The following is a 24,637-nucleotide window of genomic DNA, read 5'->3' as shown; positions in this document are numbered from 1 at the left end:
ACACAGTTACAAAACAAATAACTCAACAGAGCTACTCCACTCACCAGCGGCAGCAGTCCAGAATACCATGAAATATCCCATTTTACCATTACATACATTTCTAGTATGTTAACAGGGATAGTACACTTTAGCCATTAGCTTACATTTAGCTTACAGCAGCACAGGGCGTGGTTGCTAGCGCTGTTTACATTGAGGTCAGTGGGCATAAAATGGCGGACATTAGCATATGGGTTAGTGGAACATATACTCACCAATGCAATGGAATGGCACATTAGCTTGAGCATGCCCTCCAAATTAGACTCTCTTGTGGTATTCCACACTGTTAGAAGTTTACACCCGTAACAGAAAGTATCAATCAATATACCATTATGATGATTCAGTTACCACTGGCATCACTTCCCATCTTCCTCACTACTGTGAATGGCTGAGAGGCGGGCCTAACCATTCTACTGGCTGGAATGTAGTAACACTCAACCTTACAGGCTAATGTCCCAATAATAACATGCCCTCTTATTGGATGATATCAAGGTTTACAAAAAACTCCCTTTTAGTTCACAAGCGATCTTTTGAGCATAACACGCTTCCACACAGTTATCACACAAAATGTATAATCACTTGTACATAACATTTATTGCATATTTATTTCACTTAGGACTTATTTATTTATTTTGCTTATTGACTATTTTACCTCTGGGTTACACAAGTCCACGGACAGTCAAGGTGTTAGAGAAGATAATGTAACCCGACATATAGTGCATCATCAACAGACACATTGGCTCGATAAGCAAACTACATGATGTCCAGCAAGGGGACAGTGCGAATCAGCATGAGGTCTGATTCACACTAGTGTTTGGGTGTTCCGTTCTCAGTGATTGTACGTCGCTTCTATACTCACCTGGGCTAAACTGAGTTCTGTCTGATGTTTCTATTTTACTCTTCTATTGCACTTTACTCTTCTATGCATTCATGTAAAAAAACAAACCAATCACATATGCGCACACAATGCACACTGTCCTTAACTATTACATAAAAACGACCATACCTAATAACCTGTCTCTCTCTCTCTCTCTCTCTCTCTCTCTCTCTCTCTCTCTCTCTCTCTCTCTCTATCTATCTCTCTCTCTCTCTCTCTCTCTCTCTCTCGCTATTGAGTTACAAATGCTACTCCTGAGATACCAGTGATCCTGACCCCTTCTGCTCTTTGGACTTGCCTGATCCATCCTGATGCCCAACTTCTGGTCGGAGTTCTCATCACTTGGAAACCAGTCGCTGCTGCTGAGGATGGCCCACATGGACAATCTAAAGATCAATGAGATTACTGTGCATAGTACCACTTAAAAACAATGAAGATAGCTTTTGACTGCAATTAATAAACCAGTTTTGCAGTCGAGTCTCCATCAGTGAACAGTTGATAAGTTGATGTTAAAACTATGAATTTCCAGTTATGCATTTGCACTTTTTGACTACAGCACATTGTTATAGAAGGGAATTATTTATAATCGCACCATCCGGTGCCACCCACATGAGGATGGGTTCCCTTTTGTGTCTGGTTCCTCTCAAGGTTTCTTCCTCATGTCATCTCAGGAAGTTTTTCCTCACCACCGTTGCCTCTGGCTTGCTCATTAGGGCAAATTTATACATTTAAAATCTACAGCCTGAATTTATATATTTCTGTAAAGCTGCTTTGTGACAATGTCCATTGTTAGAAGTGCTATACAAATAAAATCAAACTGAATTGAATATAGCCCGTATCTATACACACAAAGAGATGTGCTGTATAGTTACACATGTATGTATGGATTATGTACACTAAAATTTGGTCACAGCTCGTGGTTTTTGATTACACTGAAGTTGGGAGGATGTGTATTATTAATTCAGTCCCATTTTCATCCAGTCAGCCTTATATGATTTAAATGTTGTATGAATGCAGAAGTAGTGGGGAAGAGTAGTAAGAAGTACAACATGGGGCTGTCCATATAAAATAAAAACAATCCAATATAATTGGTTTAGATTGTTTAGTACAATCCAATATAACCCAAAAATTACAAATACAGTAATACACATACAATAATACAAGTACAAGTTTACTGTATAAGACTGAAAACTCAACAAAAATAACCTGTTTTAAGTAAATGTTCAGCAAAAGACTCCTGTGCCCTCTTATGGAGGTTCAATACTATGTTCCATTTATTATTATTATTATTTTTATGTGAATTTGCTCTTAGATTAACAGGAAAGCTTCTAGAGGACAGCAGATCATAAAAATGAGCAGATACAGAAAAACCAATATCTGCAAATAAGCAAAGCTATTTTATTAGCTTTATTACATTATTGTATATATTTACCAGATGGCCTACTTTTTAAATCATGCAGGTGGTGTGTGCTGCTTTATCTTGTTTTGCACTTTTGTAAAAGAATAGCTCCAGGCAAGGATATAAATACACTGAATTGTCTATCATTCATAAAAATCCATGAAAGACCACAGGTCCACTATGAAGGTCAGAGACATAAAATAATCCTCTGGCATTTTAGTGCCAATCGTATATTGTGCTTTAACACAGCAGGTGAGGTACTGCATGTGAAACACCTCTCCCCTCTCTAATCACTACTGTTACTTAGCAGAAGAAAAAAAACACTCCCTGACATCAGTCCTTCAAAGGGCAGCCACACATTTACACACTCATTCATACCTAGAGAAATTTAGAGTCACCAGTTGACAGTTGGAGGAAACCAACAAACCTAGATGAAACCCACCCAGACACAGAATATGAACCAAAAACACACTCATTCCCTCAGGATCCACCTGGAGCCATCAGGATCCAACTCAGGATCCACTCAGGATCAATTCAATTTTATTTGTATAGCGCTTTTAAAAATGGACATTGTCTCAAAGCAGCTTTACAGCAGCATATAAACACAGGATACAGATTTTAACTGTGTGAATTTATCCCTATTGTGCAAGCTGGTGGCGACGGTGGCAAGGAAAAACTCCCTAAGATGATATGAGGAAGAATCTTGATAGGAACCAGACTCAGAAGGGAACCCGTCCTCATCTGGGTAACAACGGATAGTGTGAAAGTAAAAGAAAGTTCATTATGGATTTAACATGAAGTCTGTTTGTTGAACTAGTCCACTATTCACCAAAGGAGACCTGAGTGTAAACCTGTATGTGGTAATTGCAGTCCTAAGACCATAGTAGCAACCATAGTCCCAGCAACCACAGTGAGAATGTCCATGTGGAATTGAGGTCCAAAACTATTTCATGGTACTTCAAACAGTACCATCCTAATCAATCGCCAGGCTGTAGCCTCTAGTTGATGAGAGCTCCATCCAGAGGTAGGGCATCTGGATGGATCAGGCAGGTCCTGAGTGCAGAAAGGGTCAGGATCACAGGCATCTCCATAAAATCATGTGTGGCTCGACAGAACGAGAGAGGGAGAATGAGGTAAAAAGAGGGAGAGATTATTAGGTATGCTTACTATCCTGTGATGGACAAGACTATGTACTTTGTGTAAAGGTAAGTCTATTCATGGTAAGCTTGAGTAAACAAATATGTTTTCAGCCTACACTTAAATACAGAGACTGTTTCTGAGTCCCGAACACTAATTGTAAGGCTTTTCCATAACTGTGAGGCTTTGTAAGGGAAAGCTCTTCCCCCCTGCATCATAAAGTGCTTACTGTAGATGAATGAATGAATAAATAACATCAACTGAAACAGAATCAGATGCTGTCATTTCAATGGCTTATGATAAAAGATTATAACAGATTTTGTGATTAATATAAATTCCTCTCCATGTTTTTATTTTAATTTTTATTTTTTTTTACTTTTTATCTTTTATCAACACAGAGAGTGAAATACAATTAACAAAGCAAGGCCATTTCTCAGTAACAACAGTGTGCGTCTCAGATTGCTTCTTTATCTTCTGTGCTATGTGTCTTCACTGGTGAGTGACCACTACAAAAGTTTTTAAAAAATGCACACATATTTAATTATTATTTTATTATTATTCAATAACGCATTTTAAATAACATAACCTGCATATAAATTAGTTCAATTGATTCAAATATCTGTTCAAATACCCCTTCAGCTCTAAATACCATATACACTCACCATTCACTTTATTAGGAACACCTGTACACCTGCTCATTTATGCAGTTGTCCAATCAGCCAATCATGTGCCAACAATACAATGCATAAAATTATGCAGATACAGGCCAAAAGCTTCAGTGTTCACATCAAACATCAGAATTTGATTTCTGTGACTTTAAATGTGGCATGGCTGTTAGTACCAGATGGTCTGGTTTGAATATTTCATAGACTGTTGATTTTCACACACTATAGTCTCTAGAGTTTACACAGAATGGTGCAAAATACAAAAAACACTGAGTAAGCAACAGTTCTGTGGGGGGAAATGCATTGATGATAAGAGAAGGTCAGAGGAAAATGACCAGACTGGTTTGAGCTGCCAGAAAGGACATAGTGATTTATATAATCACTCTTTTCAACAGTGGTAAGCAGAAAAGCATCTCAGCATGCAAAAAACATCAAACCTTGAGGTAGATGGGCTACAACAGCAGTAGATCACATTGGGCTCCACTGTCAGCCAAGAACAGGAATGTGAGGCTATAATGAGCACAGACTCACCCAAACTGGACAGTTGAAGACTGGAAAAAGAACAGGTGATTTTTCCCCCCCTAATCTTTAACTGTCCAGTTTCTGTGAGTCATCACTAAAATACCACATGTTCTAAAATACAATTCTGATGTCACCACAATATCATATGTTCTAAAACACAGCTGTGACGTCGCTACATTACCATCTATTCTAAAACACAGCTGGGATGTCATAACAACAACACATGTTCTAAAACACAGCTGTGATGTTGTCACAATTCCATATGTTCTAAAACACAGCTGTGTAGGATCGAATCAGGCAGCTAAGATGATAACAAGAGAAGATAAGACATTCCATTTAAACAGCTCTAGACCACTCAAACCGTAATTCAAAGAAGCTATCGTGACTGGTGCCAACAATTCCGAGGTGGACTGACAAACCCACCATTAGTAAACACTAGCGACGTTTGTGAGAGTGACCACCTGGCCGAATGTTGCAGTAAATCCATAACTCAACCCCCCAGAATGCCACAAGTGGGTTGAGAAACAAGCCCTTCACTTGGACTCACCAAAACCATATGGCTTACCCAACAGATAAAACCCAAGGTCCTTCACCCATAAAGTGATATCTGCAGGAAGAAAGTAAAAGTAAGGAAATTCAGATAGGATGTCATTATACTGCATATACTTGTAATTATTTTGGACAAAGTTTAATCCACACATCAGTAAAAGGCATGGAACCACCCATCTGCAGTGACAACAGACAGAGTAACATCATGGGTGGTGCCCAGCCCTAAGAAAATTTCTGGTTGGTTGGACTAGCCAGAAAAGAGTTAAAAATCCAAATCTCTGCTTTCTTAAGTCTGTACTCTCGGTTCTCTCTGCTCTCTCGGCTCACTAAAGTCAACTCATCTCACCTCATTGGCGGTGGGAGTCTTCAGTCAACATCTGCATGGAGACCCAGCATAGATCTCCCGAGACGGACGTAATATCTAATGCATAATTCATTAATACGCTAAATTCATCTTATCGCTGGACAAATAGAACCTATTCATGGCTGGAGTGGAAGAACTTGAGTGTCCTGCACAGAGCCCTGACCTCAACCCCACTGAACACCTTTGGGATGAACTGGAATGCAGACTGCACATCAGGTCTCCTCACCTGACATCAGTGCCTAACCTCACTAATGCTCTTGTTGCAGAATGATCACAAATCCCTACAGCCACGCTCCAAAATCTAGTGGAAAGTTTCCCCAGAAGAGTGGAGGTTATTATCACAGAAAAGGGGGACTAAATCTGGAAAGGATGGATGTTCAACAAGCACATGAGTGTGATGGTCAGGCATCCACAAACTTCTGACCACATAGTGTATATTTGTTGCTTAAATATAACTCAGTCAAATGCTTACTTGAAAAATAAATAAATAAATAACATTTAAAACAACACTTATTTGATAGAGTTTTATCTGACATCTTCATGTTGTTTTTGTTAATTTCATATCCAACACATGTTCAGGAAGTAAAAGAGCCACTAGGGGACAGCAGATCATAAAGATGAACAGAAACAGAGCCCACCAACATACACAAGTGTGCTGCTTTATTTGTGTTGTGCTTTTGTAAAAGGATATCTCCAGGCATAACACAACGACACTGAATCATCTATTATTCATGAAACTGATAACAGGCTCAAGATGAAGGTCAGAGATGGCAAAATCCTCCACTTGCATTTTACAGACTGATCACCTTTCATTAAATGCAAGCAAACAAAAATATATCATGAATGTAATATTATATAAACATCAAGCCTCTATTGTTGATCATATAATGTGCTTTAATGCTGGCTATGCATCTCGTATGCAGCAGGTCATAACTGCTCTACTAAGTACTAAAGATGCTTACTATGAAAGGGTTGACTAATTTTGAAACTGGAGAAGTCCTTATAAGTTGCATTTTCAGGTGAATTTGGGGAAGCCACTTGAAGCATTTGTTGTGTTGAACTATTTCAATTGCTTTTGTTTGATTTGTTCATTGCAAACAGCTGAAAGTCTTTAAATTTTGACAATAAACCTGATTTGCAGTGGGGGTTAATTTTGATTGCACCTGTATATTACCCCTGTCCATATTACATGTTCTAATCTCACACTTACAGATGTAAGAGTTTTTTGGGTTTTTTTTGCAGTTGTGTTCACATGTGAGAGTACAGTCAGATGTGTATAGTCTACTGGAACATAACCAGTATTTAGGTCAAGTTCGGAAAATGTGGTATGCCGTTGTGCTCTCTGAATTTCCATATCGCCCTCTATGCCTAGATCGAGCACAGGGTTTATTAACGTTTGCAAATGAGAAACCTCAGACATCATATACACCTATCAATAGATGCACAATTATCACAGTCTATTATCTCACAGAATTTGCAAATACCAACTCATAAGAAGTGATAAACAGTTAAAAGTGATCCTTGCTTGGTATTTCTGACTATATGATCAGTTACTCCCATGAAGCAAAGATGATAGAGCTGCAACTCTAAGTTGAATAAGAAATATCCTAGATTATAGAGATTTCTTTTAATTAAAATTGAAAACCAGTAATGAGTCTGTACAGATAAATTTTGTAACACAGAGAAAAATGATGCAAAATCAGGTTTTGACCAAAATTGCTTTTATGCTAGTCATGTACTTTGACATCTCTGCTTTAGCATCCCAGCCAGGGTGAATTCTCTCTCCTTAATTAAATGAATAAATGAATTAATCTCTACTTAAAAAAACAAACATATTTTACCAAGATTATGTAGTAATATTTTATTTAGATTACTTTCTAACCATGCTTTGGTCCCTGCCTGCAAAGATCATGATGTTTAAGCAGCCATTTCAAGAATCGCATCTGTAAATGCACGTTTACTCTATTTACTCAAAAATTATTATTATATTAAATTATATAAATGTATAAATCACATATAATTATAAATTATATAAACATATGAATTCTTATCTGCTCTCGGTTACTTTTTCTCAACTTCTGCTTCCGCCTTCTCTTCTCTGCGGTTTACCTCGGCTTTAAAGACATTCTTCTACTGTATTTGAGCCATTTCAGAGTGTGTAGACCTAGTATTTAATCACACTGACAGCATCATCATCATCATCATCATCATCATTAAATCAGAATGCTATATTTGGCGGTCATCTGGTTTCTTTTCTTCTGTGCAGGTATTCAGTTTTCAGTAATTATTTTGATGTGTTTTCCTCTTTGAGTGTCTGCCGTGATTGTCTTGGAGCTTTTAAGCAAGGAGTGTATTTCATCATTAATTAAGATTTTATAGAATATTGCAATCTGAAGTATGTGTTTTGTTATAATTTCAATCGGTATATATACTTCTGTAAGATTAAATTCTATTAGGTAATAAGGGCATGGAATTTAACATTGTGGTTAAATGTGTTCGTTCAAATTCGTTTGAATTATGATTTTTGAATGAAGTTTAATCCAAATACGTTTTAGGTTTAAGTTTATATATATTTTTTTATGCTGAAAGTTTAATATAGTTGAATAAACAAAGTACTTCTCAAAAATTAACTATCAAGAATTTTGTGTTGCATACCAAAGTCTATAAGTTTAGAAGCTTATAACCGGAAAAACTAAGTTAGCAAAAAGAAATGAAAATTTTTTATCACATTATTAGCATAAAACAATGTTTTCTGTTTTAGTTGACTATAGCAGTTATGTACATACATTATAACAAATCCTTTATTAGGTTTGTTTTAAATTCTACATGAACAGAGTTATTGTTTAGACGAGATATACTTTGTGGGAATCAAGCCATTTTCTGCTAAACAACCTGACTAGTTATCAGTAAACATGTTGTGTTATGCTGGTTGCTGGTAATTTGCCTTCATTTTTAATTGCCATGTTTTTGTATTTTTGCAGTTTTATATGAATCCACTCCTATAAGCTAAGTTAGACTTTTCTAGCTAAAGCCACAAATTAAATGAATGTTATACATAACTAAAAATAAAAAAATGACATACTTCAGATAGGAACCACATAGATGAACCAAATGCAATGCGATGTAGTATAATGACTGCAGGTAGGAAACATTATGGATTAAATTAAATGGGTTTAAATAGACGAAATTCCATGTTTAGTTCGAGTACTACAATTTTTATTTAAAATGTTCACTGCTGTCAATCATATCAATGACTGTGGCAATAATATGTAGATCTGACTTCAGCTTATACAAACACAGTGGGGGACAAATACCACGCAGATAATAATGTTTCATTTAAATTCAGACACAGAATGAAAGATGACTTCTCTGTTTCATTCCTGCAGATTATACCAAGTCAGATGAAAGAAATATTCTACACCAGATGATCAGAACTGCTTCTGAGGGGGAAACTGTTGTTTTATACTGCAATGGAAATCCAGATCATAAATCAGATTTTATTTGGCGTAAGGATGGGAATCTTCTTTTTAACTACAACCCACATAAGCGCCAAACAGTGATAAACTACACATCAAGCAGGATGCATGTTGACCCCACAGATCCAAGAAAACTGAAGATATCTAATGTACAACTTTCAGATGCAGGACTATACTCATGTTTTCTATTAAAAAAACAATGGATATTAAATATAGAAGGTAATTTCTTGGGATAAAAAGCCGCCAACAACAAATAAACAAATAAACAACACTTTTTTGCCATTAAATATATTCTTCTTTTTTTTTTTTTTAACTGTGTGATTGCACTCTTTAAATTAAGTATTTATTTTTGTTTTTCTGTCACCAGTTCCAGACAATAAATCAGTATCCAATACCTTCAGCTACACAGTTCTCTCAGTCACCGGAGCTGTTGCAGTTTGTCTCTTTTCCGTCTGTGCTGTGTGTATTCACGGGTAAGTGGCAACAATAAGAGATTCAGAAAGAAATATTCTAATAACCTTTCGGGTTTTTTAAAAATATAATTGCCACATTTCTATATCAGTTTAACCAGTGAGATGTCTTACACAGACAACTCCAGAATTGTAGACAAACAAAAAAATGGGGATTGCAAAAAGAAAACATTACAGTGGCATTGTGTGCATTGTGCTGCATGTGCTTCACGGGTGGATTCTATTTAATGGATTCTAAAATGCATTTTATTTTTTACTCATTTGCACACACACACACACACACACACACACACCACTTTGTTTGGAACAACTACTCATTCATGCAATAATCAGCCAATCTTATGGCAGCAGTGAAATGCATAAAAATATGCAGATACGGCCAGCAGCTTTATATAATGTTCACATCAACCATCAGAATGGGGAAAATGTGCTCTCAGCGATTTTGACCGAGGCATGATTGTTGTTGCCAGACAGGTTTGAGTATTTCTATAATTGCTAATGTCAGGGGAATTTTATGCACAACAGTCTGTAGAGTGTACTCGCAATGGTGCAATAAAGAAAAAACATCCAGTTCATTCAGAAAATGGCAAGACTGGGTGAATGTTTACATACAATACATTGTAACATTTCAGTTACAACAATCTTTTACCTATTTTACATTTAATCCTGTTTAATCTTATACAGTTAATCCTATTCTCAACTGCAATCTTGATAAGTGCACCAAACAAATTCCAATATTTCAGATTCCCCTTTTTCACTAGTCACTGATTCATAAATGATAAATACACACAGGAAGTACATCAGTAATTTAAGAAAAATCACAGCCTTTTCAGGATGTAACAGGATTCACTATAATTTGTGAGCAACATTGTGTTTTACACTGCATTAATATGATGGTTGTTTGGCCCATTCATGTCACACTGCAAATAAAACGTGGTTTTCATTACAGGAAATGGAAAAAGAATGGAGTCTCTGCTCAAACTGTAACTGGCAATGAACTTGTAAGTTCTCACTTAGCATAAATATATAAGAATGTGATTGGTTACTGTAGGTACATTTTTTAAAAATTAGAAATACTGTCATTTATTGTTAATAAAATGATTTCCAAAAAGAGGATTGTTGTTATAATTGATAAAATGATCTAAGATACACTGCAGAATTACCAGTGTTGATTTAACAACCACAGTGTTGAATTCACACCCTACAGTTTTAAGTCCATTGGACTCAAATAAACGCTCTGGGTGTTAATTCAACACTAGGGATTTTACTGTGTAGATACTTTGCAAAGAAGTGGAGAAACTTTGAATACATAACTATGCATACTATAAATTTGTTGTCTACTAGAAATTCTACTAATCAGTAACATTTAAACATGTAATCATTAAACATGTAAACATTTCAGATGTCAGTGAATATGCTTCCAAATGAAATGCATCATTATTATTTTCATATGTAGAAAGGTTTCTTGAATAATGTAATCTTTGGGTCCCCTAAAGTTTACAGCCAATATGAAAACATAGGTTGTTTCTTACATATGATCCTTAAAAATTCCTGTGAAATTATTATTATTATTATTATTATTATTATTATTATTATTATTATTATTATTATTAATGTATTTATTTTCCTTTATCTAAAGGCAAAAGAAGATTCTCACAGTGAGGTGATAACTTCCTGTGTAAGTTCACTTACACAACTCCCACCCTTTCACTCACTCTCAAATCAAGCAAATCATCTCTAATTGAGATATGTTGATATAGTCAAGCTATACTTTAAAAAAAACAACAACTTTTATTTACTTTTTGTACAGGTCTACACAATGACAAGCTCAAATAACTGTGTCACTGGCTATAGCATTGGATCCTGAGCAGCGTTACCATCATGTTCTTCTGAAGAAATGTTTTATGATGCTCATCCTGAAAGGATATATAAATTGACTGGCCTTTTTAGTGTAGAGTGAAATCTTGATTCAGAAACCTTTGAGTGTCCTTTAGCAGATTCCTTTATGTTTGATATTTTTTAAAAACAATCTGCTATAAATGTTGTGTTCAGCTTTATGTCTTCCGCTTCTGTAAATAAATAGCTACAGGCAAAGACATCAGTACAATAAATCATATACAGTGTCAGGAAAAAGTATTGGCCCCATCCTGATTTCCTGATTATGTTTTTGCATTTTTCAGCCTTGCTTATAGTCTGCTTCTTTTGCCTAGTGTCTAATGTTTATGCGCTTCATTCTGATTTTCACAATTCTATTTTATTCTGTTTTATTTTACACTTTCAAAAAATTAAATGTCTGCTCTTGAATCCGTCTTCGCCTCTGTTACCTGACAACTCTCTCCACCTTATTGCGAAAAATAGAAGAAAAAAGGTTTATTTCAACCTCACAAAAATGGCAGACATTATTTTCTAAATTGCCTAAATATCTGTTAGTACAATAATAATTACATCATGCATATTTTTTTTGAAAAATCCTAATATTGAACATGATGTTGCCTTTTATAACTTATAGTTTGGAAAAGTGTTTGTTGTTGTTATTGTTGTCTGCCCTAGCTGTATTTGTAATTTCAGCATTTAAAATAACAACATAGAGGGCTCCCTAAATGTAGGCCTACTGTATGTAAATTTGGATATTTGTCCGCTGAATTACTTAGTACTATAGTGTACAGTAGATAATGCTGTCCTTTAGCATATTTGGGCGGCTGTGGCTCAGGTGGTAGAGCGGGTAATCCACTAATCATAGGGTTGGCAGTTTGATTCCTGGCCCACATGACTCTACATACCAAAGTGTCCTTGGGCAAGACACTGAAACCCAAGTTGCTCCCAATGGCAAGTGTCAGAAAGCCTGTCATAGGAACTAATGTTTGATTATCGTTTCCTGCATGTTCCGTTATTAACGACGCACATCGGAATAAGATGACTGCTAATTATTACATGCTGCTGGTTATGTTCTGTGTAATGCTTTCATGCAATACGTACCACATACAATATTACAGTTGCATACCTCAGATGTATATTTAAGACTGTAAATAAATGCTTCATAATCAAGAATCTCTTCTGCACTCCTGATTCTCTGATCGGAATCTGATTCATATTCGGCCGCCTCAACCAGCTGAAATCTTGATTGTAGTGAGACTCTGCTACATTATTATGGTCCTTCGAGCTGGATTGAGACACACTAGAGACAATGGACAGACCTCACCGCAGGAATAATCTGCCTACTCACCTGGACGATTACGAGGTTGACTACCGACCCACTGTGGACCCTCCTCCTACAGCTTCTTCCCACTGTCCCAGTCAACCAAGAAGCAGCTCGAGGAAAATATCTATTAGTGGCACAAGCTCTCACTCCTGGACAAGTTGGCACTCTATCACTTTCACTGCCGTTTACCTTCCACCGGAACTCTCTAGCATCCAGACTGTTATGTTGGAGGAGAAGATCAAACAGAGGCAGTTAGATAGTCTCCACCAGCAGGTCGAGGAGGACTCAGTGGCTGATGTGGAATACCAGCGGCTACAGACACAAGCTAAGGAAGCCCAGCGTATTCAACAGGAGGCTCTCGCAGCAAAGGAGGCCTTATCCAAGCATCTAGAAAGACAGCCCAAGTTGCAACAAGCAGAGACTGAGCTCGAAGTAGCAAAGCTCATATCCTCCATCCTCCATGTATCTCATTCTCATTAATGATGATTTTACTAGCATAGTGCAGCCTGAATGACATTTACATCACTTGGTTATGAATGAGTTCCGATTGGTGTACACAATTAACTAAGATATTTGTATTAGGTGATAAGAAAGTGAAATTTAATATTGTAGTTAAAATTAATTGGTTATTTTTAATCTGAAACTGCAGAATGAAGTCAGTAATTATTCAAAATTAAAAGCAGTAAAGCAATGGCACAGTAAAAAATAAAAAACCATCAGGCATTTTGTATTGTACACTAAAATCAGAAAGTTTGAGAGAAATATTCTACACCAGATGAACAGAACTGCTTTTAAGGGGGAAACTGTTGTTTTTCACTGCAATGGAACTCTGACTAGTGAACTTAAAGATATTGGTTGGCGTAAAGATGGGAATCTTATTTTTGTCTACAGCCCAGTTATAAACCGAACTGTGATCAACTACACATCGAGCAGGATGCAGGTTAATCCCCGAAATCCAAGAGAACTGCAGATATCTGATGTACAGCTTTCAGATGGAGGATCATACTCATGTTTTCCATTAGACATGGAAGACTGTGGAGGTCAGAAAGGGCAAAATCTGCTCTACTCACATGGTCTCTACTGTCATTAATTTCAAGCAAACAATAATATATCATTAACAGAATTACATATAAACAATACGTCTCTAGTGCAAATAATATACTGTGCTTTAACACAGTAGGTGAGGTAGTGTGTGTGAAACCCCTCTCTCCTCAGGATGTGGTAAACAATGATGACATTCAGGAAACTGACATGGACATACAGCATTACTGAAACATAATGTTGGTCTGACAATTCTTATGCAGAAGTGTTGTAACGCAAAGTGTCTTATGTTTTGTGTTGGATGTGAGGTTGTAAAGATCTATCTAATCTAAATATGAGAGAGAGAGAGAGAGAGAGAGAGAGAGAGAGAGAGAGAGAGAGAGAGAGAGAGAGTGATGGTGAGGGGGATTACTTCCTACAGCTTCAAGAGCACTTTGCTTGCATAGCTGATGAAGGTCTTTAGTCTGAAACTACTGTAAACTTTATGTACTATGCCTAATTTTGTGGTCTGAGGCTGAATGGGTCACCAGTCCATCACTCACTCAACTGGGGCACCTTTAGCATAGCCAATCCACCTAATAGCCTGTTATAAACATATAATAATAACAACACTTACCTTGATTTAAAAAAACACTATTTTGTGATGATCTGCATTACCTTTTAAATTACAGCTCGTCTTACCGTTCACATAAACCAAGCGTGAGTGGGCTTCACTTACAATATTATCTTCTTCAAATCTCACATACAGTACATATGTACAGTACAGTTCTTATTTATTTAATTTTGCACAGTTGTGTTCACATGTGAAAGTACAGTGTGACCTTACATGTGGTTCACTGGGACATTGCCAGTATGTCAAGGTTAAAAGCTGTGTATTGTTCTGAATTTCCACATCACCCTTTATGGCTTTTGAACTCTCAGATATTTATCTCGCTATGCCTCTGGGCATAAGGGTTCATTCCACTAGGGCAGTCACCTCCGCAAAGGCTTTGTCTAGAGTGGTATCCTTACAGGATGTGTATGCTGCTCCAGGTTGGTCTACTCTACACACATTCATTCATTATTACAGCCTGGATATTCATTCCACCCCAGGCTCGAGTGTCTTGCAGTGACCCTCAGGCTTGGGTCTTTTTGAACAGGCCGTACCCTCTGTATGACGGAGTGGTATTCTCCGTCTGGGTTACGCATGTGACCCTGTTCCCTGAGAAGGGAACGAGATGTTGCGTAGCTTTGTCATACCAGGGCAGACCTGTGAATTGCATCTTCGCTTCAGATAATAGAGGCTGATGGCACGGTTCACAGGTGCCATATTTATATCACGCGATTGCCACGTCACCTGATAATGGCAGGCCTATAAATAGGCATGATTTTACACAAGCTTCAGATGCTGGTCGCACGCGAGAAGCGCTCCCATTGTGTTATGCTAAACGCAAGGTCTCGTTCCCTTCTCAGGGAACAGGGTTACATGTGTAACCCCGATGTTTGTAATGAGATACTGGCTGTTAAAATGTCTACCATGTGACTAGGCTGTAAAAACAGAAATTAGCACTGAGATGAGAGATGACACTCTTTCAAGTGAAATGAGAGATGACACTCTCTCTATAGCGCCAAAGTTAGTGTGAACAAAGAACAGTTGAGTAAAGAGAATATGATGAGTTTCATGTTTAAATGAAGATTTTTTTGGATCTACAGATTGCCACCTAGGTTTGTCACTTAGAATGCATCTTTATATATATATATATATATATATATATATATATATATATATATATATATATATATATATATATATATATATGTATGTATAAAACTATCTATATAGTATATAGTACATTATATAGTAGTATATTTAGTATAATTTATTAATAGAATGAATCATTGAAAGAGATATCTCATATCATTTGTGTTTGTGGTTAATAAAAAATTATGAGAATTATTGTCCATTTTTGGAGTTTGATGAATTTTTATTTACACTGTGGTGCACTTTTTCTCAACTGCCACTTCCGCTTGTTCTTCTCTGCGGTTTAAGTCTGATAAATGCCATTCTTCCATTTCACCAGAGAGTATGTAAACCTTGTGTTTAATTGCACTCACAGCATAAACATCATCATCATCATCATCATCATCATCATCATCATCATCATCATCATCATCATCGTGATCAGATCAGAATGCTGTGTTTGGTGGTCAAAAGGTTACTTTTATCTGGCTTGTTTCTCTCTCTGAGGTTCTGGCAAATGCTGATTTATATATATAAAAAAACAAACTCTAAAAGGAGTAAGGTTTAAAGAATACCTAATTAGATTAGAGGAAAAACTGCAGTCTTGTGACAGATGAGTCTGGCTGAGATGGCTTTCTTCGAATTCAATATTAAATATCATTTTCAATCTATTTACATTGACGAGATATAATAATGTTGAAAAAAGTTTCAGTATTATGTTCAAACGTTGGAATTATTTGATATGTTTCTGCTCTCACATAGCACTTATTTAATAAAGTGTTACCTGACTTCTTTCATGTTTTTTCTTTTGCTGCTGTTGTTTTTTTCAACATTTTTTCACATTGTACAAATGCTCATGCAGAAATAAAGCCACTAGGGGGCAGCAGATCATAAAAATGAACAGATACACAGACTAACAACATATTCAATTAGCCAAAGCTATTTGATCTGTTTTATATTTTACCAGGTGGTCTATTTTTGCATCCAGTCTGATACAGTTGGTGTATACTGCTTTATTTTTCTTGCACTTTTGTAAAGATTAGCTCCAGGCAAAGACATCACTACACTGATACCTAATATTTATGAAACTGATAAAAGACCACAGGCTCAATATGAAGGTCTGAGACAGTAAAACCAACATCTATTCTACTTTACTCTATTCACATGGGAATTTACTTCCATTAAAGGCAAGCAAACAATAATATATCATTAATAAAATATTATATAAACAACAAGCCTCTATTGTAGATCATATACTGTGCTTTAGAGGTGAGGGAGTGCATGCGAAACCCCTCTCTCCTCAGGAAGTGGTAAACATGGCTGTTACTCTGTAACTGACATGTACATAGCTGCATACATTTCTGCATTACAGAAATATACTTGTTGATCTGGATTTTATACCGAGGACTGTTCCATAAAATCATGCAGATACAGGTCAAGAGCTTCATTTAATGTTCACATCAAACATCAGAGTTGAGGAAAAAATGTGCAAAAACAAAAAAAAAACCTCTCCAAAATCCAGGTAATATTTTTCCAATCTTCAACTGGCCAGTTTCAGTGTATCTGTGTGTAGTCTCACATTCCTGTACTTGGCTGACAGGAGAGGAACCTGATGTGGTCTTCATTTTCTTCTGACCCCATTCTGTTGTTTGATGTGAACTTTAACGGAAGCTTGTGATCTGTATCTGCATCATTTTATGCATCATGCTGCTGCTACATGATTGGCTGCTTAAATAACTGCCTGAATGAGCAGGTGTTTCTATTAAAGTGGCTGGTGAGTGTATATAACCTCTGTCTCCCTCAAATCTGCACTGGCCTGTTGTTTTATGGTTATACATTTATTTATGTGTATGCAATCAATGTAAGCCTCTTCTGCTTATTAAATAATCATTACCTGCACACATAAAATATGTTCTCAGATTATGTGGATCTTAACACTAATACAATGCAGTTGTGATTAAAAGCTTTGAATATACAATATGTGCTTCTGCATTAAGAGCATAATTTAACTAGCTACTATTAAATGGCAGGACCTATTCCTTATTTGTCAAATTTAACATGATCTAAATGATAGCAAAATATGATCTGATTATCTTCAGACAAAGATATGTGATGCAGTAAAGCCTCTACACTAAATCCTGTCACTTTCCTCTGCATTTTGCTTTAATGATCAAATGTATAAGCAGCAGGTAAAAATCTATCAAGACGTGTGCAACTTTTTGAAATGCTGTGATTAACATTTTCATTAAATGACAGAAACCAAATGTGAGGGATCTTTTCTTACTATATTCCCCCTGTCCGTTTTACATCTACTAATCTCACACTTATAGATGAAAGAGTGTTTGTTGCAGTTGTGTTAACGTGTGAGAATACAGTACATGACGTTGCGTAGTCTACTGGGACATAACTAGTGTTTACGTCAAGGAATAAAAATGTGGTATGCCGTTGTTTTCTGTCTGAATTTCCACATCACCCTCTATGCCAAGCTCGAGCACAGCGTTTATTAGCATTTAAGGCAAAGATGACAATTTGATCTGAACAATTTGATACGAACACGAAGATTTCTTTTAAATAATATGAAAACCAGTCGGAAGTCTGTACGGCTACATTTTGGTACAGAGCTAACAATGATGAAAAATCAGGTTTTGACCAAAATTGTTTGCTGCCTGTAATGTACTTTGACGTCTCTGCTTTAACCCTGCAATGGACTAGTGTTAGTCCCCTGTTCCTGGGATTCCCTCCGGATCCACTGTAACCCTGACCAGGATAAAGCTGTTACTGAATGAATCTCAGCTTAAAAATATTTTAACAAAACAATGCAGAGTAATAATATTTTTTATTTAGGTTACTTTCTAACCTTGCCTTGTCCTCTGCCTGCAAAGATCATGTTGTTTAAACCATCAGTTCAACAAATGCATCTGTAATTGCAGGTTCACACAAAAATTCAGAGAATTCTTATTTGCTATCTGTTGTGCTTTTTTTTCTCAACTTCTGTTTCCGCTTGCTCTGCGGTTTAGCTCAAAGTCCAATCATCTTTCAAAGCTGTTCTTCTATTTCAGCCACTACAGAGTGTATAAACCTCGTCTTTAATCACACTGACAGCATCTTCATCATCATCATCATCATCATCATCATCATCATCATCAGATCAGAATGCTGTGTTTGATGGTCATTGGATTTCTTTTATCCTGTGCAGGTATTCAGTTTTCTGGCTTGTTTCTCTCTCTGAGAGTCTGATGTATTGTGTTGGAGTATTTGAGTGAGCGGTGTATTTCATTCTCATTAATGATGATTTTACTAGCATAGTGCAGCCTGAATGAAATTTCATCACTTGGTTATGAACGAGTTCTGATTGGTGTACACAATTAACTAAGATTAATTTGTATTAGGTGATAAGAAGGTGAAATTTACTGTTTCAGTTAAATTGAATTGGTTATTTTTTAATCTGAAACTGCAGAATGAAGTAAGCAATTCATCAAAATTAAAAGTAGCAAAGCAATGGAGAAATAAAAAATAAAAAAAACATCAGGCATTTTGTGTTCTATGATAAAATCAGAAAGTTTAGCACCAAAACTAACTTTGTAAATACATTTCTTAGATAGTTAAAAAAAAAAAAACAAAAAAAAAACCAAACACTTTTGCAGTCTGACCTCATTTTTCTTTGCATATTGTACCAAGTCATATCAGAGAAAAACTTTACACCAGATGAACAGAACTGCTTTCAAGGGGGAAACTGTTGTTTTTCACTGCAATGGAACTCTGACTGGTGAAAGTCATGATATTGGTTGGCGTAAAGATATGAATAGTATTTTTATCCAGAGCTCAGTTATAAACCAAACTATGACCAACTACACATCGAGCAGGATGCAGGTTAATCCCCAAAATCCAAGAGAACTGCAGATATCTGATGTACAGCTTTCAGATAAAGGATTATACTCATGTTTTCCACTAGACAAGCAGTGGATATTAACTATAGAAGGTATCTAAACATGTTTTTTAATTAGTTTTTAATATGTTGTTTTTAACTGCATCAACTGAAATAACATCAGATAGCATTCTTTATTTATAATTCATTTATTGATTATTGATATATTTCTAGTGGTAACTTTATCTTTTGACACCACAGAGAATGAAATACAGACCAGCAAAGGAAGGCTATCCTACATAGTTTTCTCAGTAATCACAGTGTGTGTCTCAGTGTGTCTCTTTATCTTCTGTGCCGTGTGTCTTCACAGGTGAGTGACCACCTCAAGAGTTTTAGAAAAATTTCACCTCTTTAGAATGCATTCTAAATAACATTTAACTTTCTGAACCTTTAACCACTAAATATCACATACTTTACGACTACATTCATTCATGAATAAAACATTAACATAGACTGTTACATACACTTTGCACCACTATATTAGGAACGCCTAATTATTTATATACTGCCACAGGGACTGAAATTAGGTCCAAAGTAAAGATAATAGTTATATCTTTAGCTGTGTTGTGTGTGCTGAGGTGGTTGTTGGCAAAACAGAAGCCATACCAATGCATTAAAAATTTCAGTTATATTTATCCTTTGCCCTGTCCAAAAAGTCAGCATTTGTCTTCATACAGAACATTTAATCCTGTTCTCCACCTCAATCTTGAATTTCCAACATTTGTCATGGACCACTTTTTTTTTTTATTATTATTATTAGTAATTAACACATTAATGTTACATGCACACAGGAATTACAACAGTGATTTAAACATTATCACAGCTTTATCAGGTCTGGAAAAGATCCATTGCTGTTTGTAAGCCACTTTGTTTTGTTTTGTCAATTCATGTTGCACTGCAAATTATATAATATAGAAATTTGCTTTTCATTACAGAAAACAAGAAAACAGAGGAGCCTCAGATCAAACACACACGGGCAATAAGCTTGTAAGTTTTCACTTCACACATATTTTAACATACAGTACTTTGTAAAAATCCTCTAGCATTTGTAAAGAAATTCCATCTGATAAAAAGGTGACTTAAAAGAACAAGACAATGTCAATTTTCCTCATCTAAAACATGACTATACTGTGTAGTGTTATAAGGAATTCAGACGGTATTTTTTTTTTACCGCTTAGAGAACCTTCCTCAGTTTCTCTGCAGACTTTGCTCTTTTGTATGATGTAGTAATTCAAAAGACATAAAATAAGCATCTAAGACTTTTTAAAATAAAACCTTTTACACATGTGCCCTGTGATGGACTGGCACCATGTCCAGGGTGTACCCTGCCTTGTGCCCGATGCTCCCTGGGATAGGCTCCAGGTTCCCCGTGACTCTGAAAAGGAGTAAGCGGTAGAAGATGGATGGAAAAAAATATTTGCTAAAAAATGAAAAAAATATTTGCTATGGTTTTTCACAGATTCATTAAAGATTGAACAGTATTATTTCTTTTCTTATATGTGTAAAGGCAAACAAAGATTCTCTCCATCACAGTGAGACAATAACTTCCTGTGTAAGTTTCCCACCATGAACCCACCCAGTTACACAACTCACACCTTTCACTCACTCTCCCTGATATAATCATCTCAATTTATGATGTAGTCAAGCTATGCTATACTGCTTTATTTTACTTGACTCATTTTAATTTAATTTTTTTTTTCACAGGTCTACATCATGACAAGCTCAAATAATGTTGCAATTGACTACAACTGAGCAAGATGTTTTTCTACTTTACAGAGTTGCCATCACTTCCTTCTACAGAAATGTTTCTATGATGCTCATATTCACAGAGATATCAACTGACTGGCCTTTTTACTCTAGACTGAAATCTGGATAAAAAGTTAGATTAAAACCTTTAGGAAACGGTTTTGTTATACGTTTGTTGCTCAAACATAACTCAGTCAAATGCTGATTTATATTTAAAAAACTAAAAGGAATAAAGTTTAAAGAATGCTTAATTAGATTAGAGGAAAAACTGCAGTCTTGTGAGAGATGAGTCTGGCTGAGATGGCTTTCTTCGAATTCAATATTAAATATCATTTTTAATCTATTTACATTGACGAGATATAATAATGTTGAAAAAAGTTTCAGTATTATGTTCAAACGTTGGAATTATTTGACATGTTTTTGCTCTCACATAGCACTTATTTAATAAAGTGTTACCTGACCCCCTTCATGTTTTTTCTTTTGCTGTTTTTATTATTTTCACATTGTACAAATGCTCAGGCAGAAATAAAGCCACTAGGGGGCAGCAGATCATAAAAATGAACAGACACACAGCCGAACAACATATTCAATTAGCCAAAGCCATTTGATCTGTGTTATATTTTACCAGGTGGTCTATTTTTGCATCCAGTCTGATACAGTTGGTGTATACTGCTTTATTTTTCTTGCACTTTTGTAAAAGAATAACTCCAGGCAAAGACATCACTACACTGATACCTATTATTTATGAAACTGATAAAAGACCACAGGCTCAATATGAAGGTCTGAGACAGCAAAACCAACATCTATTCTACTTTACTCTATTCACATGGGAATTTACTTCCATTAAAGGCAAGCAAACAATAATCTATTGTAAACAAGCCTCTATTGTAGATCATAGACTATGCTTTAGAGGTGAGGGAGTGCATGTGAAACCCCTCTCTCCTCAGGAAGTGGTAAACACGGCTGTTACTCAGAAAACTGACATGGACATACAGCATTACAGAAATATACTTGTGATCTGGATTTTATACCGAGGACTGTTCCATAAAATCATGCAGGTACAGGTCAAGAGCTTCATTTAATGTTCACATCAAATATCAGAATTGAGGAAAAAATGTGCAAAAAAACCCCCCAAAAAAACCTCTCCAAAATCCAGGTAATATTTTTCCAATCTTCAACTGGCCAGTTTCAGTGTATCTGTGTGTAGTCTCACATTCCTGTACTTGGCTGACAGGAGAGGAACCTGATGTGGTCTTCATTTTCTTCTGACCCCATTCTGTTGTTTGATGTGAACTTTAACGGAAGCGTGTGATCTGTATCTGCATCATTTTATGCATCATGCTGCTGCTACATGATTGGCTGCTTAAATAACTGCCTGAATGAGCAGGTGTTTCTATTAAAGTGGCTGGTGAGTGTATATAACCTCTGTCTCCCTCAAATCTGCACTGGCCTGTTGTTTTATGGTTATACATTTATTTATGTGTATGCAATCAATGTAAGCCTCTTCTGCTTATTAAATAATCATTAACCGCACACATAAAATATGTTCGTGTTCGATTATGTGGATCTTAACACTAATACAATGCAGTTGTGATTAAAAGCTTTGAATATACAATATGTGCTTCTGCATTAAGAGCATAATTTAACTAGCTACTATTAAATGGCAGGACCTATTCCTTATTTGTCAAATTTAACATGATCTAAATGATAGCAAAATATGATCTGATTATCTTCAGGCACAGATACGTGACGCAGTAAAGCCTCTACACTAAATCCTGTCACTTTCCTCTGCATTTTACTTTAATGATCAAATGTATAAGCAGCAGGTAAAAATCTATAAAGACGTGTGCAACTTTTTTGAAATGCTGTGATGAACATTTTCATTAAATGACAAAACCCAAATGTGAGGGATCTTTTCTTACTATATTCCCCCTGTCCATTTTACATCTACTAATCTCACACTTATAGATGTAAGAGTGCTTAGTGCAGTTGTGTTCACATGTGAGAATACAGTACATGACGTTGCGTAGTCTACTGGGACATAACCAGTGTTAACGTCAAGGTTTAAAAATGTGGCATGCCATTGTTCTCTGTCTGAATTTCCACATCACCCTCTATGCCAAGCTCGAGCACAGCGTTTATTAGCATTTAAGGCAAAGATGACAATTTGATCTGAACTAGGGATGCACCGAAATGAAAATTCTTGGCCGAAGCCGAAACCGAACATAATGAAAAACTTGGCCGAAAACTGAAGGCCGAAACCGAACACATTTTTTTTCGCGTTTTTTCCATTTATTTTGCCATTTTTTTCACCATTGCATAAATTAAATAGTCAAAATGTGCTTTTTACTATTTTGTCTTGCTTTTCAAAGAAAAAAATCAATTACAAAAACTACAATTTCTAAATATTTATTTAACACTAAACATTTTTTTAAATTCCAGCAGGCATAGGCTACCAACAAGGCACAATATAACTGTAAATAAATAAATGAATAAAATAAAAATATTTTTATGTGGTCGTCTTTGAGCCCGCCTTGAATAGCCTATGTTAGGCCTATAACTGACTGCTGAAAGAATTTAACACTCTGTAGCCTGCAACAAAAAGTGCATTAAAAAGTGCATTGACAAGAGTGCAAAAAATGGTTCTGTTGGGTTCTATACAGCTGATTATATTGGGGATATTTACCACCCGCGTCCCTGTAAACCTTGCGGAGTATTATAGTAGATATAGTATAGTTACAGTAGATACATTGTTAATGTTATGTTCCCTTAAATAAATACGTCTTTACCTGCTTCCGTACTCTACTCCCTTACGTCTCGTGACGTGACAGAATACTCCGGAACAGAAACAAAACAAACGTGCACGTGTTCACAGTAAACAGTGTCACGGTTGTCAACATCTGAAGTGCATGCGCTCGTGCACGTAGCACGTAGCATCGTTCCAAGCGCGCTGCCGGAAGTGGAGGTCGTGAAATTCGCGCATCTCACTCTGGTTGCTAGGCTATTTGGCGCGTCATCAAACACGTCATTTTTCGGTCAAATTTATTTGGCCTTTTCACTTATTCGGCCGAACACCGAAAATGCTTTTTTTTTGTTTTGCTATTTTTAGCCGAATAATTTCGGTTGCCGAACATTCAGTGCATCCCTAATCTGAACAATTTGATACGGACACGAAGATTTCTTTTAATTAATATGAAAACCAGTCGGAAGTCTGTACGGCTACATTTTGGTACAGAGCTAACAATGATGAAAAGTCAGGTTTTGACCAAAATTGTTTGCTGCCTGTAATGTACTTTGACGTCTCTGCTTTAACCCTGCAATGGACTAGTGTTAGTCCCCTGTTCCTGGGATTCCCTCCGGATCCACTGTAACCCTGACCAGGATAAAGCTGTTACTGAATGAATCTCAGCTTAAAAATATTTTAACAAAACAATGCAGAGTAATAATATTTTTTATTTAGGTTACTTTCTAACCTTGCCTTGTCCTCTGCCTGCAAAGATCATGTTGTTTA

General features: G+C 36.2%; 1 long non-coding RNA gene across 1 annotated transcript; it reads right to left on the bottom strand.

Annotated features, from left to right (window-relative positions):
• Window positions 1-20,715: 20,715 nt before the first annotated feature.
• Window positions 20,716-24,635, bottom strand: LOC128632920 (uncharacterized). Its single transcript, XR_008396562.1, has 2 exons — window positions 23,916-24,635; window positions 20,716-20,755 (listed from the first exon to the last, which is right to left on the bottom strand). It is a non-coding gene; the product is annotated as an uncharacterized LOC128632920 (long non-coding RNA).
• Window positions 24,636-24,637: the final 2 nt, after the last annotated feature.

This window comes from Ictalurus punctatus, chromosome 6, assembly GCF_001660625.3.
Source record: "Ictalurus punctatus breed USDA103 chromosome 6, Coco_2.0, whole genome shotgun sequence".
In the NCBI taxonomy this organism is placed as follows: Eukaryota; Metazoa; Chordata; class Actinopteri; order Siluriformes; family Ictaluridae; genus Ictalurus; species Ictalurus punctatus.
Note: the sequence above shows the minus strand (reverse complement) of the source record. Positions and strands in the feature narration are given on the sequence as shown.